Raw genomic sequence first — 12,515 nt, forward strand, 5'->3', positions numbered from 1 at the left:
TAATCCCAGCACTTTGGGAGGCCAAGGTGGGCTGATCACCTGAGGTCGGGAGTTCGAGACCAGTCTGGCCAACATGGCGAAATCCCGTCTCTACTTAAAATACAAAAATTAGCGGAGCGTGGTGGTGCATGCCTGTAATCGCAGCTACTCGGGAGGCTGAGGCAGGAGAATTGCTTGAACCTGGGAGATGGAAGTTGCAGTGAGCCGAGATTGTGCATTGCACTCCAGCTTGGGCAACAAGAGCGAAACTACATCTCGAAAAAAAAAGTGTATTTTATTTAACCTAATATATTAAAAATATTATTATTTTGACATGAAACCGATATACACATGATTAAGTTACTAAATATTAAAAATATGCTGTGCATTTTATTCTAACAGCACATCTCAATTCAGACTAGTCACATATCAAATGCTCAATTGCCACATGTGGCTAGGGTCTATCATATTGGCCAGTGCACGTTAAGACCAATCAAGAAACATTACATGGGGCTGGGTGCAATGGCTCATGCCTGTAATCCCAGCACTTTGGGAGGCTGAGGCAGGCAGATCATTTGAGGTCAGGAGTTAGAGACAGACTGGCCAACATGGTGAAATCCCATCTCTACTTAAAATACAAAAATTAGCTGAGGGTGGTGGTACACGTCTGTAATCCCAGCTACTCGGGAGGCTGAAGCAGGAGAACCACTTGAACTTGGGAGACAGAGGTTGTAGTGAGCCGAGATCGCGCCACTGCACTCCAGCCTGGACAACAGAGTGAGACTGTCTCAAAAAAGAAAAAAAAATACGTTACTTAGGGCTGGATATATAAGTACCTTAAACAGAGTTGGAGCACTGTTAGTCAGGATATTGGGCATGAAATTAAGAGATGACACCCAGAAGTTCAATATGTATTTGTTGATTGAATGAACACAAATTATTCCATAATTGTCAACACCTCTAGACAATGAAAACTTCCTTTCTTCCTGTCTTCCTCTTTTTGCTCAATGTAACAAATGTAAGATTAATACACACACACACACACACACACACACACACACACACACACACACACAGCTGGTCAAGATGGACTGATTTATACTCCTACTTGAAACAACTAAAAACCTTGAAAAATGTATAAAACAATGGCTCTAAAGACATTGGACATTAGATACTGAAGGACAGTGATCCTAGAGAGATGGGAAAAAAATGAGTGAGCCCTACAATTGCCCCACCCTACTGCCTGGAGAGAATCTCCAGGCCATAATGCAGGGCAGTACAACCTGCCCAAAAACCTTAAAAGCAAGATCTGGAAGTATAAAACTGTTCCTAAGTAATCTAACCATATCTTAGAAAAAACTCAAGAAATTTCTAGACAAGTGAAAATCAGAAAAACATTATTCACAAGAGGGAAAAATCAACTAAAACCAACACAGCAAAACACAGATAATGGAATTAGTAGACAAAGACATCAAAATCCTTATTGTGACTACATTTCGTATGTTCAAGAAGATAGAGGAAAGCTCAAACATGATAATTAGAAACATAAAATATTAAGAAGATTCAAACCAAATTTCTAAGGATGAGCATTATAATGTCTGGGATGAAAAATACACTTGAGAGGATTCATGGAAGATTAGATATTACTGGAGAAAATATTAGTAAACTTGAAGACTTAGAAATAGAAACTATCCAAAATAAAATGCACAGAGAAAAAAAAGGCCGAAAATAAATGAACAGATCATGAGTGAACTGTGAGATGACTTTAATAAAAAATGTGTGTAATTGGAATCTCTAAAGATGACTGAGAAGAGGAGACTGAAAAGACATTTGAAGCAATAGTAGCCAGAATGTTTCCAAATATAATGAAAATTATAAACCCAGAGATCCAAAAACCACAATAAACCCAAGCACAAGAGCTATGAATAAAACTATGCCAAATCGCACTATAATTAAATTTTTTAAAGCCAATGATAAAGAGAAAATCTTAAAAGTAGCCAGGAGGGGAAAACATGCAAATAAACAAACAACAACACATAATGTATGGAGAAACATGACAGCAGATTTCTTCCTGGAAACAATGCAAGCTAAAAGACAGTGGATTAACATCTTTACTCAAAGAAAATAAATACATCTGTCAATCTAGAATTCTTCACTGTGTAAACACATTTTTGGAAACTAAAGAGAAAATAAAAACTTTTTTTTTCAGGCATGCGGAAGTTGAAAGATTCATCAACCTCAGATCTGCACTATAAGAAATGTTGGCCTGGTGCAGTGGCTTACACCTGTAATCCCAGCACTTTGGGAGGTCAAGGTGGGCAGATCACAAGATCAGGAGTTGGAGACCAGCCTGACCAACATGGTGAAACCCTATCTGTACTAAAAAATACAAAAATTAGCTGGGCGTGCTGGCAAGAGCCTGTAATCCCAGCTATTTGGGAGGCTAAGGCAGGAGAATTGCTTGAACTTGGGAGGTGGAGGTTGCAGTGAGCCGAGATCATGCCACTGCACTCCAGCCTGGGCGACAGAGTGAGATCTTGTCTCAAAATAAATAAATAAATAAATAAATAAATAAATAAATAAATAAATCGTTAAGGGAAGTTCTTCAGGCAGAAGGAAAATTGTGCCAGCTAGAAATGTTGATCTATGCAAATGTATGAAGGGCACTGGAAATAGTAACTTCTTGGGTAAGTGTAAAGACTTTAAAAATTATGATTTAAAAATTGTTTAAAGAAAAAATTTTTCTTTAAATAATAATTGACGGCCTAAAGCAAACTGATTAACAATTATTGTGGGATTCGTAACATATTTAGAACTAAATGCATAACATTACAGAGCATTGCATGTCATCACATTGCATTGCATCTTCTAAAACACTGAAGAGAAGAGACTACTTCCTAACTAATTCTACGAGGACAGTATTCTTCTTCTTCTTCTTCTTCTTCTTCTTCTTCTTCTTCTTCTTCTTCTTCTTCTTCTTCTTCTTGTTCTTCTTATTACTTGTTGAGACAGGGTCTTCCTCTGTCATCCAGGCCGGAGTGCAATGGTGCAATCCTGGCTCACTGCAACCTCTGCTTCCCGGGCTCAAGCAATCCTCTCACCTCAGCCTCTCAAGTAGCTAGGACTACGGAAGCACTCCACCACACCTGGCTATTTTTTGGTATGTTTTTGTAGAAATAGGGTTTTGCCATGTTACCCAGGCTGGTCTCGAAATCCTGAGCTCAAGTAATATGCCTGCCTTGGCCCCCCAAAGTGCTGGGATTACAGGCGTGAGCCAACGTGCCTGGCCAAGACCAGTATTATTACTCTGTTGTTAAAATCAGAAATTGATATTACAAGGAAAGAAACCTACAAACCAGTGTTCTCCTGAATGTGGATGTAAAATTCTTATTGTAGTTTTAGCAAAGCAAATCTAACAATATATGAAAAGAGTAATATGGCCGGGCGCGGTGGCTCACGCCTGTAATCCCAGCACTTTGGGAGGCTGAGGCGGGTGGATCACGAGGTCAGGAGATCGAGACCACCCTGGCTAACATGGTGAAACCCTGTCTCTACTAAAAATACAAAAAATTAGCCGGGCGTGGTGGCGGGCACCTGTAGTCCCAGCTACTTGGGAGGCTGAGGCAGGAGAATGGCGTGAACCCGGAAGGCGGAGGAAAAAAGAGTAATATATCATGACCAAATGGGATTTATCACAGGAATGCAACATCGCTCCAACATTGGAATAATTAATGTAGTTCACGACATAAATAGACTAAAAAAGAAAAAAAGGATCATTTCAATAGATGTAGAAAAATCATTTGACATAATTTCAAATCCATTTCTGGTAATACTCCCAGAAAACCAGGAAGAGAGGGGAAATTCTTCAACTTGATAAAGAGCATACATCTATGAAGAACCTTTAACTAATGTCATATTTAGTGGTGCATTCTCCCTCAGCTCAGGAGTAAGGCAAGAACGTGTGCTTATATTATTTCTACTTGAAATTGTATTGGAGGTGTATCCCATGCAAAAAGGTAAGAAAAAAAAGACATCCACATTGAATAGAAAGAAGTAAGACTATCTTTATTTGCAGATGATAAAGTCATCAAGTCATCTGATTGTCTAGAAAATCTTATGAAATCTACAAAAAGCTACTAGAATTAATAAGTGGTTTAGCAAGATTGTAAGATACAAGATCACAATACAAACATCAATTCATTTTATTTATTTATTTATTTATTTATTTATTTATTTATCTATTTATTTATTTTCAGATGGAGTCTTGCTCTGTCACCCAGGCTGCAGTGCAGTGGCAGAATCTTGGCTCACTGCAAGCTCTGCCTCCCGGGTTCACGCCATTCTCCTGCCTCAGCCTCCCGAGTAGCTGGGAATACAGGCGCCCGCCACCATGTCCGGATAATTTTTTGCATTTTTAGTAGAGACGGGGTTTCACTGTGTTAGCCAGGATGGTCTTGATCTCCTGACCTCATGATCTGCCCGCCTCGGCCTCCCAAAGTGCTGGGATTACAGGTGTGAGCCACCGCGCCTGGCACAAACATCAATTTATTTCCTTATACTAGCAAGGAATAATAGAAAATTGAAATGAAGCAAAACCATTTACAACAGCATGAGATACATAAAATACTTAAGAGCTAAATCTGACAAAAGATGTATGAGACATCACAATGAAAATTACTGATAGAAATTAAAGAAGATCTAAATAAAAGGAGAGATATAATGTGTTCATGGATAGCAAGACTCAATATTACAAAATATCATTCCTTTCCAAATTGATCTGTAGATTCAATGCAATTCCAATCAAAATCCCAGCAGTCTTTTTTGGTAGAAATGTATAAGCTGATTCTAAAATTAACATAGAAGTGCAAAGGACTTGTAATAGCTAAAACCAGTTTGTAAAAGAAGAATAATGTTGGATTTACACTACTTGACTTTAAGACTTAAAAACTGGCATTAATCAAGACAGTGTGAAATTGGCATCAAGAAAGAAAAACAGAACAATGAAGCATAATAGAGTACAGAAATAGACCTTCTCATATACGGCCGATTGATTTTTGACAATGGTGCAAAGGCAATTCACTGGAGAAAGGGTAGTTTCTGTTTTAACAAACAGTGCATGAACATTTGTTTATCCATATACAGAAAAATGAACTTTTTATCTATACTTGGCACCATATAAAAATAAACTCGAAAGCGATCATAGACCTAAAACTATAAAACTTTAAAAATAAAACAGGGGAAAATATTGTGATCTTGTTTCTGTTCTCTTTTTTTTGAGTCAGAGTCTCACTCTGCCACCGGGTCCAAGTGATTCTCGAGCCTCCGCCTTGCGAGTAGCTGGGATTATAGGCGCCTGCCACCATGCCCGGCTAATTTTTGTGTTTTTAGTAGAGACGGGGGTTTCACCATGTTGGCCAGGCTGGTCTAGAACTCCTGACCTCAAACGATCGACCCATCTCGGCCTCCCAAAGTGCTAGGATTACAGGTGTGAGCCACCGTACCCAGCCATAACTCCTGTTCTTTGAAAGGCACTTTTGAGAGAACAAAAAGACAAGCCACAAACTGGAAGAAGAATATTTGCAAGTTAAATAACTGATAAAAGATGTATGTTTAGAATATTTTTTTAAAAACCTTTTAAAACTCAATATTAAGAAAACCAACAACTTAAACAAAAATGGGAAAAGATTCTTCACCAAAGAAGAGAAACACATGGCAAATAAGTTCACACAAAGATGTTCAACGCTCAACATTACTAGTCATAGGGAAATGCAAATTAAACCACAATGGAATATTACTATAAACCTCTTCCCTTTTTTTTTTTTTTTTTTTTTTTTGAGATGGAGTCTTGCTCTGTCACCCAGGCTGGAGTGCAGTCGCGTGATCTCGGCTCACTGCAACCTCTGCCTCCCTGGTTCAAGCAATTCTACTGCCTCAGCCTCCCGAGTAGCTGGGATTACAGGCATGCGCCACCACACCCGGCTAATTTTTGTGTTTTTAGTAAAGACGGGGTTTCACCATGTTGGTCAGGCTGGTCTTGAACTCCTGACCTCAGGTGATCTGCCCACCTCAGCCTCCCAAAGTGCTGGGATTACAGGTGTGAGCCACCGTGCCTGGCCCTTCTTCCCTTTGTGTTAGAAAGATCTGATGTCACCACCTGAACTTATTTCCTGGGGCTGCTGTAGCAAATTATTACAATAATTTAAACAATCTATTGTTTTAAGCCTATTGTCTATTCTATTGTTTAAATTATTGTAATAATTTGCTACTAGGCTTAAAACAATAGAAAAGTATTCTCTCAGTTCTGGAGGCCAGAGATCTGAATCATTGTGTCAGCAGGGTTGGTTCCTTCTGGGAGCTCTGAAGAAGAATCAGTTCCATGCCTCTTTCTTGGCTTCTGGTGGTTGCCAGCGATGCTTGGCATTCTTGGCCTTATAGACACATCACCAGTCTCTGCCTCTGTCATCACTTGGCATCCACCCTGAACATCTCTGTGTCTTGGTGTCCAAATTTCTCTCTTGTAAGGACAGTATGGGATTAGGCCCACCCTAATCCAGTATGATTTCATCTTAGCTTGATTATATCTGCAAAAACCACTATTTTCAAATAAAGTCACATTCACTGGCACTAGGGGTTTGGAATTCAATTTATCTTTTGGGGGGACACAGTTCAACTCACAACACGACCTTAACTAATAATCGAACTTGCATCATTTATAGTCAGACAACCAAACATTATGAGCTTCCTGATGTGATACATACAACATGACGTCATAGTGCCACCTTTGTATTCTTGCCAAAAATGTTTAACCCATATCTAATGAAACTGTTTGAATGAACTTCCAGGTTACAGGGAATATACAGGGTAGAGGAGTAAGTTAAATGACACCATGATAAAGCAATCTGACAAGTCCAGAGTAGGGGGAATATTCTGCAAGACAACTAGTGTGCTGTCCTCAAAAAGTCTATGTCAAGCCAGAGGCAGTGGTGCCTGTAGTCCCAGCTGCTTGGGAGGCTGAGGTGGAAGAATTGCTTGAACCCAGGAGCTGGATGCTATAGTAAGCTATAATCAAGGTCTCTCTCTGTGTTGTGCCACTGCACTCCAGCTTTATCAACATAGTGACCTCGTCTCTGTCTATATATACAAAGTCAGTGTAGTGTCATGGGTTAAAAAATAGGTGATGTGCCTGTGTGTGATCAGCACTGTTTAACAGAAACAAAGTGAACCACAAATGTGAGTCATATACAGTATGTAACTTTTAATTTTCTAGTAGTCACATTAAAAAAGTAAAGGCCAGGTGTGGTGGCTCACGCATGTAATCTCAGCACTTTGGGAGGCTGAGGTGGGTGGATCACCTGAGGTCAGGCGTTCAAGGCCAGCCTGACCAACATGGAGAAACCCTGTCTCTACTAAAAATACAAAATTAGCTGGGCGTGGTGGCGCATGCCTGTAATCCCAACTACTCAGGAGGCTGAGGCAGGAGAATCACTTGAACCTGGGAGGCAGAGGTTGTGGTGAGCCCAGATCGCGCCATTGTACTCCAGCCTGGGCAACAAGAGTGAAACTCTGTCTCAAAAAAAAAACAAAACCAAAAATGTAAAAAGAAACTGGTTAAATTAGTTTTAATAATTGTTACTAATTTATTAATATTAAATTAGAATAAATAATTAACCTAGTGTAATAGTTTTTTATTACTGCTGTCATAAACTTATTAGTAATTTGTTATCTTACGGTGCTATAGGTCAGAAGTCTGATACAGGTCTCGTCAGACTAAAACCAAGGCGTGGTAGGCTGTGTTCTTTTCTGGAGGTTCTGGGAGAGAATCAATTTCTTGCTCATTTGGGTTGTTGGCAGAATTTACTACCTTGCTGAGGTCCTTGTTTTCTTGCTAGCTATACGCTGAGGGATGTTCTTAGCTTCCAGAGACTGCTGTATTTCTTGGCTTCTGGTTTTCTTTCTTCATCTTTGAAGCCAGCAATGGCAGGTCAAGTACTTCTCAGGTTGCATCTCCCCGATACAGTTGGGAAAGGTTCCTTGCTTTTAAGAACTCATGTGATTAGATTGGACCCACCTAGATAATTCAGTATAATCTCCCTATAGTAAAATCCTTAAACTTAGTCACAGCTGCAAAATCTATTTTGCTCTGTACAGTAATATATTCTCACAGGTTCTAGGGATTAGGGCATGGACATCTTTGGGGTGCATTATTCTGCCTCACCCTCAATATATCAAAAAAATTTTCAGTTCTATATGTAAGCCATAAAAAATTTATTAATGAGCTATTTTACATTACTTTTTGTGAGTACTAGTTCTTTGAAATTCATTGTGGGTTTTATACTTATGGCACATCTCAGTTTGGATCAGGCACATTTCAAGTTCTTAATAGCCACTAACCACTTGCGGCTTCTGTATTGAATGGTCCAGTTCTAGATTAAAGGACACAAAAGAGACAGAAACCTGATACAAACAATAATTAGATTTTGATTTAAGAAAATACAAATCAAAACAATGTAGCTACATAAGACATTTTGGAAACAACTGGGGATATTTGTATATAGATTTAAATAATCAGCACCACTTACTGTTAATTATTTTAGCCGTGGTATTGGCCTTGACGTAGGAGGATGTTGAGAGTTTTAGGAGATGTGCATTGCTGTGATCACCCCACAGATGTGGGATAGATCTCCCCTAACCCACGTGAAATTTGGTTTGGATGTTGAGACTGATGATGCTATCTGCACACCGAGAAGGCATGAAAAGATTTGTGACTCATGTAATGAGCCATTCTGGGGAGAGTACAGCAGGTTCCTAAACAGGCCCCAAAGTAGCTTGAGAATGCAGACAGGGGCAGCTGGCCTGGCTTTGTGTTTGGAAGTGAGGCTGGGGTGAGGGCCCCTACCCATGGACTGGGTTTGTGTGGGTGAAACTATCTGCCAGCAGCAAGGGAGGGAGCAGCTGGGCTTTTTTATTGGTTTGTCCAGCTATACGGCAAGAGGGGAAAAGGGAGGGATGGGGCTTGACAGCTGTCAGCAGTTAATCATCAAAAATGGAGTCAGAATTGGCTGGGCGCGGTGGCTTACGCCTGTCATCCCAGCACTTTAGGAGGCCGGGGTGGGAGGATCACCTGAGGTCAGGAGTTCGAGACCAGCCTGACCAACATGCAGAAACCCCGTGTCTACTAAAAATACAAAATCAGCCGGACGTGGTGGCGCATGCCTGTAATCCCAGCTACTTGGGAGGTTGTGGTGGGAGAATCACTTGAAGCTGGGAGGGGGAGGTTGCAGTGAGCCGAGATCGTGCCATTGCACTCCAGCCTGGGCAACAAGAGTGAAACTCCATCTCAAAAAAAAAAGAAAAAAAAAAATGGAGTCAGACTCATTACAGTTCACCCCAGTGCTCGACTGCTGACTGAAAGGTGCCATGTTTCATTTGATTTCATTTGAACTTGTTTAAGCGAACCATTATGGTGCCCTATGAGGCCTTGAGTCTGAGGCCAATAAAGAAGTGAAAGTTCTGTTAAACATCTTTTTCAAGAGCCCAGTATTCACTGTCAAAATTAACAATGTTTGTGCTTCAGAGGACACCAGGAGCAAGTGAAGACACAGCCTACAGAATAAAAAAAAATTTTTTTGCAATTCATGTATCCAATGATGGACTTGTCTCTAGACAAGTCGTCTAAAGAACTTTTTCAGTTCAATAAAAAAAAAAAAAAAAAAAATAGCCCCATCAAGAATGGGTACTATTGCAGAGTAAAAAGACAACTGACAGAATGGTAGAAAATATCTGTAAATCATATTTGATAAGGTTGTAATATCCTGAATATATAAAGAACACCTACAACCCAACAACAAAAAGACAAACAACCCAATTTTAAAAATGGGCAAAGGGCTGGGCTCGGTGGCTCAAGCCTGTAATCCCAGCACTTTGGGAGGCCGAGGTGAGTGGATCACTTGAGGTTAGGAGTTTGAGACCAGCCTGATCAACATGGTGAAACCCCGTCTCTACTAAAAATACAAAAATTAGCTGGGTGTCATGGCAGGCACCTGTAATCCCAGCTCGGGAGGCTGAGGCAGGAGAATCACTTGAACCCGGGAGGCGGAGGTTGCAGTGAGCCAAGATTGCACCACTGCACTCCAGCCTGGGCGTCAGAGCGAGACCCTGTCTCAAAAAAAAAAAAAAAAAAAAAAAAGTATTGTGGTAATTCACTGTGAGGCACCACTCATTCTTTCCAGGTTCACAAACAGGCTATTAAATGGAGAAACAGTGTGGATAATCACCCCTTTTCTGAATAAATCTTGTATAATGAGTTTAATCCTTGAAGGCCCTGCTTTAATTTATGTTGGGCCACATTAACTATTTTAAATGAAAAGGAAGAGGTAGGTCCATGGGGTCCCATTTTGTCAACCTGACTGTTAAGTGCCAAAGACTTAAATGAATTTTAATGTATTAGTCATTGGATCAGAGAGTCCATGCCCACTATAGGACATTTTAGAATAATGGGTGCTATGACTACAGGGAATTTAGGCAAGGCAATAGTTCAGATGGTTAAGGCGAGGCATACCTGTTTCTCCTGTTATGTTTAGTAACTTCCCTAAGATTACAAAGGGTACCTTGTCTTAATTTAGTGGGATCACTGGTATAACTGTAATTTGAGCCCCAGGATTAAGAAAATGACATTTTCCCAATCGGTACATTTCAGCAGATGTTGAACTTAATTCAAAACTCATGTTGTAGAGGCGCAAAAGCCATTCGGCACCCTTTCATGTTTTTGTTGTATAAATTCTTTCAGTAAATTTTGGATTCCCGGCTGGGCGCGGTGGCTCACGTCTGTAACCCCAACACTTTGGGAGGCCGAGGTGGGTGGATCACCTGAGGCCAGGAGTTTGAGACCAGCCTGGCCAACAGGGCAAACCTCCATCTCTACTAAAAATACAAACATTAGCTGGGCGCGGTGGCTTCCGCCTGTAGTCCCAGCAACTTCGGAGGCTGAGGCAGGAGAATTGCTTGAACCCGGGAGGCGGAGGTTGCAGTGAGCCAAGATTGTGCCACTGCACTCCAGCCTGGGTGACAGAGCGAGACTCAATCTCAAAAAACAAAAAAATTATTTTGGATTTCTACTTGGGTCATCCCTAACTGTGGACCTTGGTTTTTTGTTTTCTCCCCCTGTATCCAGGTATCTGGAGGGAGGTGGTTACTCACTGTGGTTTGAGGCAGGTCCCCTCCATCTTTGCCATATTTGTAAGCTTCATCCTTCAGAGGGTCTCACATTAGCATGGTCAGGGCGGGGCCTCCTCCAGGGCAGTGGTTACCTTGTTGGCTAAGGGACACAGACTTCGCGGGGGCAGAGCAGCCCTGTTGCGTGTTGATCAGTTGTGGCACTCAGCTGACCCCAGAATCTTTGTTGGTCCATTTTACAGTTGTCCAATAGGGCCAGGGTATCCTCTAACCCCTTAGGAGGGGCTGAGATAAAGCATTCAGGCCTTTTTCACAGGAGTCTGTCCATGGGATGTCATGGATGTCTTTTTCTTATAACCCTGGGGATCAGGGTCTTTGGTGTGAGAGAGGCACAGGTAGCAGCAGCAGCAGCAGGTGGCACTTAGAAAGCCATCACCTTTTAGGGGTGTGGACCTCAGAAGGCCACATGGTGATAGCTCCTGCACCCCATGAGTGACCATCATTGGGTGGAAATATTGCACTAGTTCCCCTGAGTGCTCTGCAGATTCGGGTCCAACGTCTGGTTGAGACTCACAGCCAGGCCCCACAGTAAGAGTTGCTCCCCTGAGCCCAGCATCAGCCATAGCTTATGCTGGAACCACACAATTCAGTGAGACACACAGATAGGGCCATGCCAAGGTCCATGACCCAGAGCCACGTTAAAGAGGGCTCCAATCCCATACTTCTGTCCCTAAACACCAATTACTGAAACTTCCAGCTTGCCCTGGTAAAATCTGTAACAGACGCTCAGAGGACTTGGCCAATCAGCACAAAGCAGCACAGCTCCAAACACAAACGAATCAGCGGGCAGAGGCACAGAGGGCAGGTCGCCAGCAGGCAGCAGAGCCAGTTCACAAGCCAAAGCGAGGGAAGAGAGACCCCTGCCATCACGGTCACTGCCCACATGCCCTGCTTGCTGTGCCAACTGTTGGGGTCCATTGTGCCTCTGTGGGGTGACCACATGTGTTGGGGTATCGAGGGGTGATGTGTCATGACATCTGCAATGGGCATTTAAAAGTTGCATCCTTGGCCAGGTGCGGTGGCTCACGCCTGTAATCCCAGCACTTTAGGAGGCCGAGGTGGGTGGATCACCTGATATCAGGAGTTTGAGACCAGCCTGGCCAACATGGTGAAACCCTGTCTCTACTACAAATACAAAAATTAGGTGAGCATGGTGGTCGGTGCCTGTAATCCCAGCTACTCGGGAGGCTGAGGCAGGAGAAGCACTTGAACCCGGGAGGCGGAGTTTGCAGTGAGCCGAGATTGCACCACTGTACTCCAGCATGGGGCATAAAGCGAGATTCTGTCTTTAAAAAAAAAAAATA

At 41.9% G+C, this 12,515-nt stretch overlaps 1 pseudogene; it reads right to left on the reverse strand.

Moving 5' to 3' along the window:
- Positions 1-2,279: 2,279 nt before the first annotated feature.
- On the reverse strand, positions 2,280-10,658 carry LOC129394942 (putative uncharacterized protein encoded by LINC00269; annotated as a pseudogene).
- Positions 10,659-12,515: the final 1,857 nt, after the last annotated feature.

This window comes from Pan paniscus, chromosome 21 (assembly GCF_029289425.2).
Source record: "Pan paniscus chromosome 21, NHGRI_mPanPan1-v2.0_pri, whole genome shotgun sequence".
Classification (NCBI taxonomy): domain Eukaryota; kingdom Metazoa; phylum Chordata; class Mammalia; order Primates; family Hominidae; genus Pan; species Pan paniscus.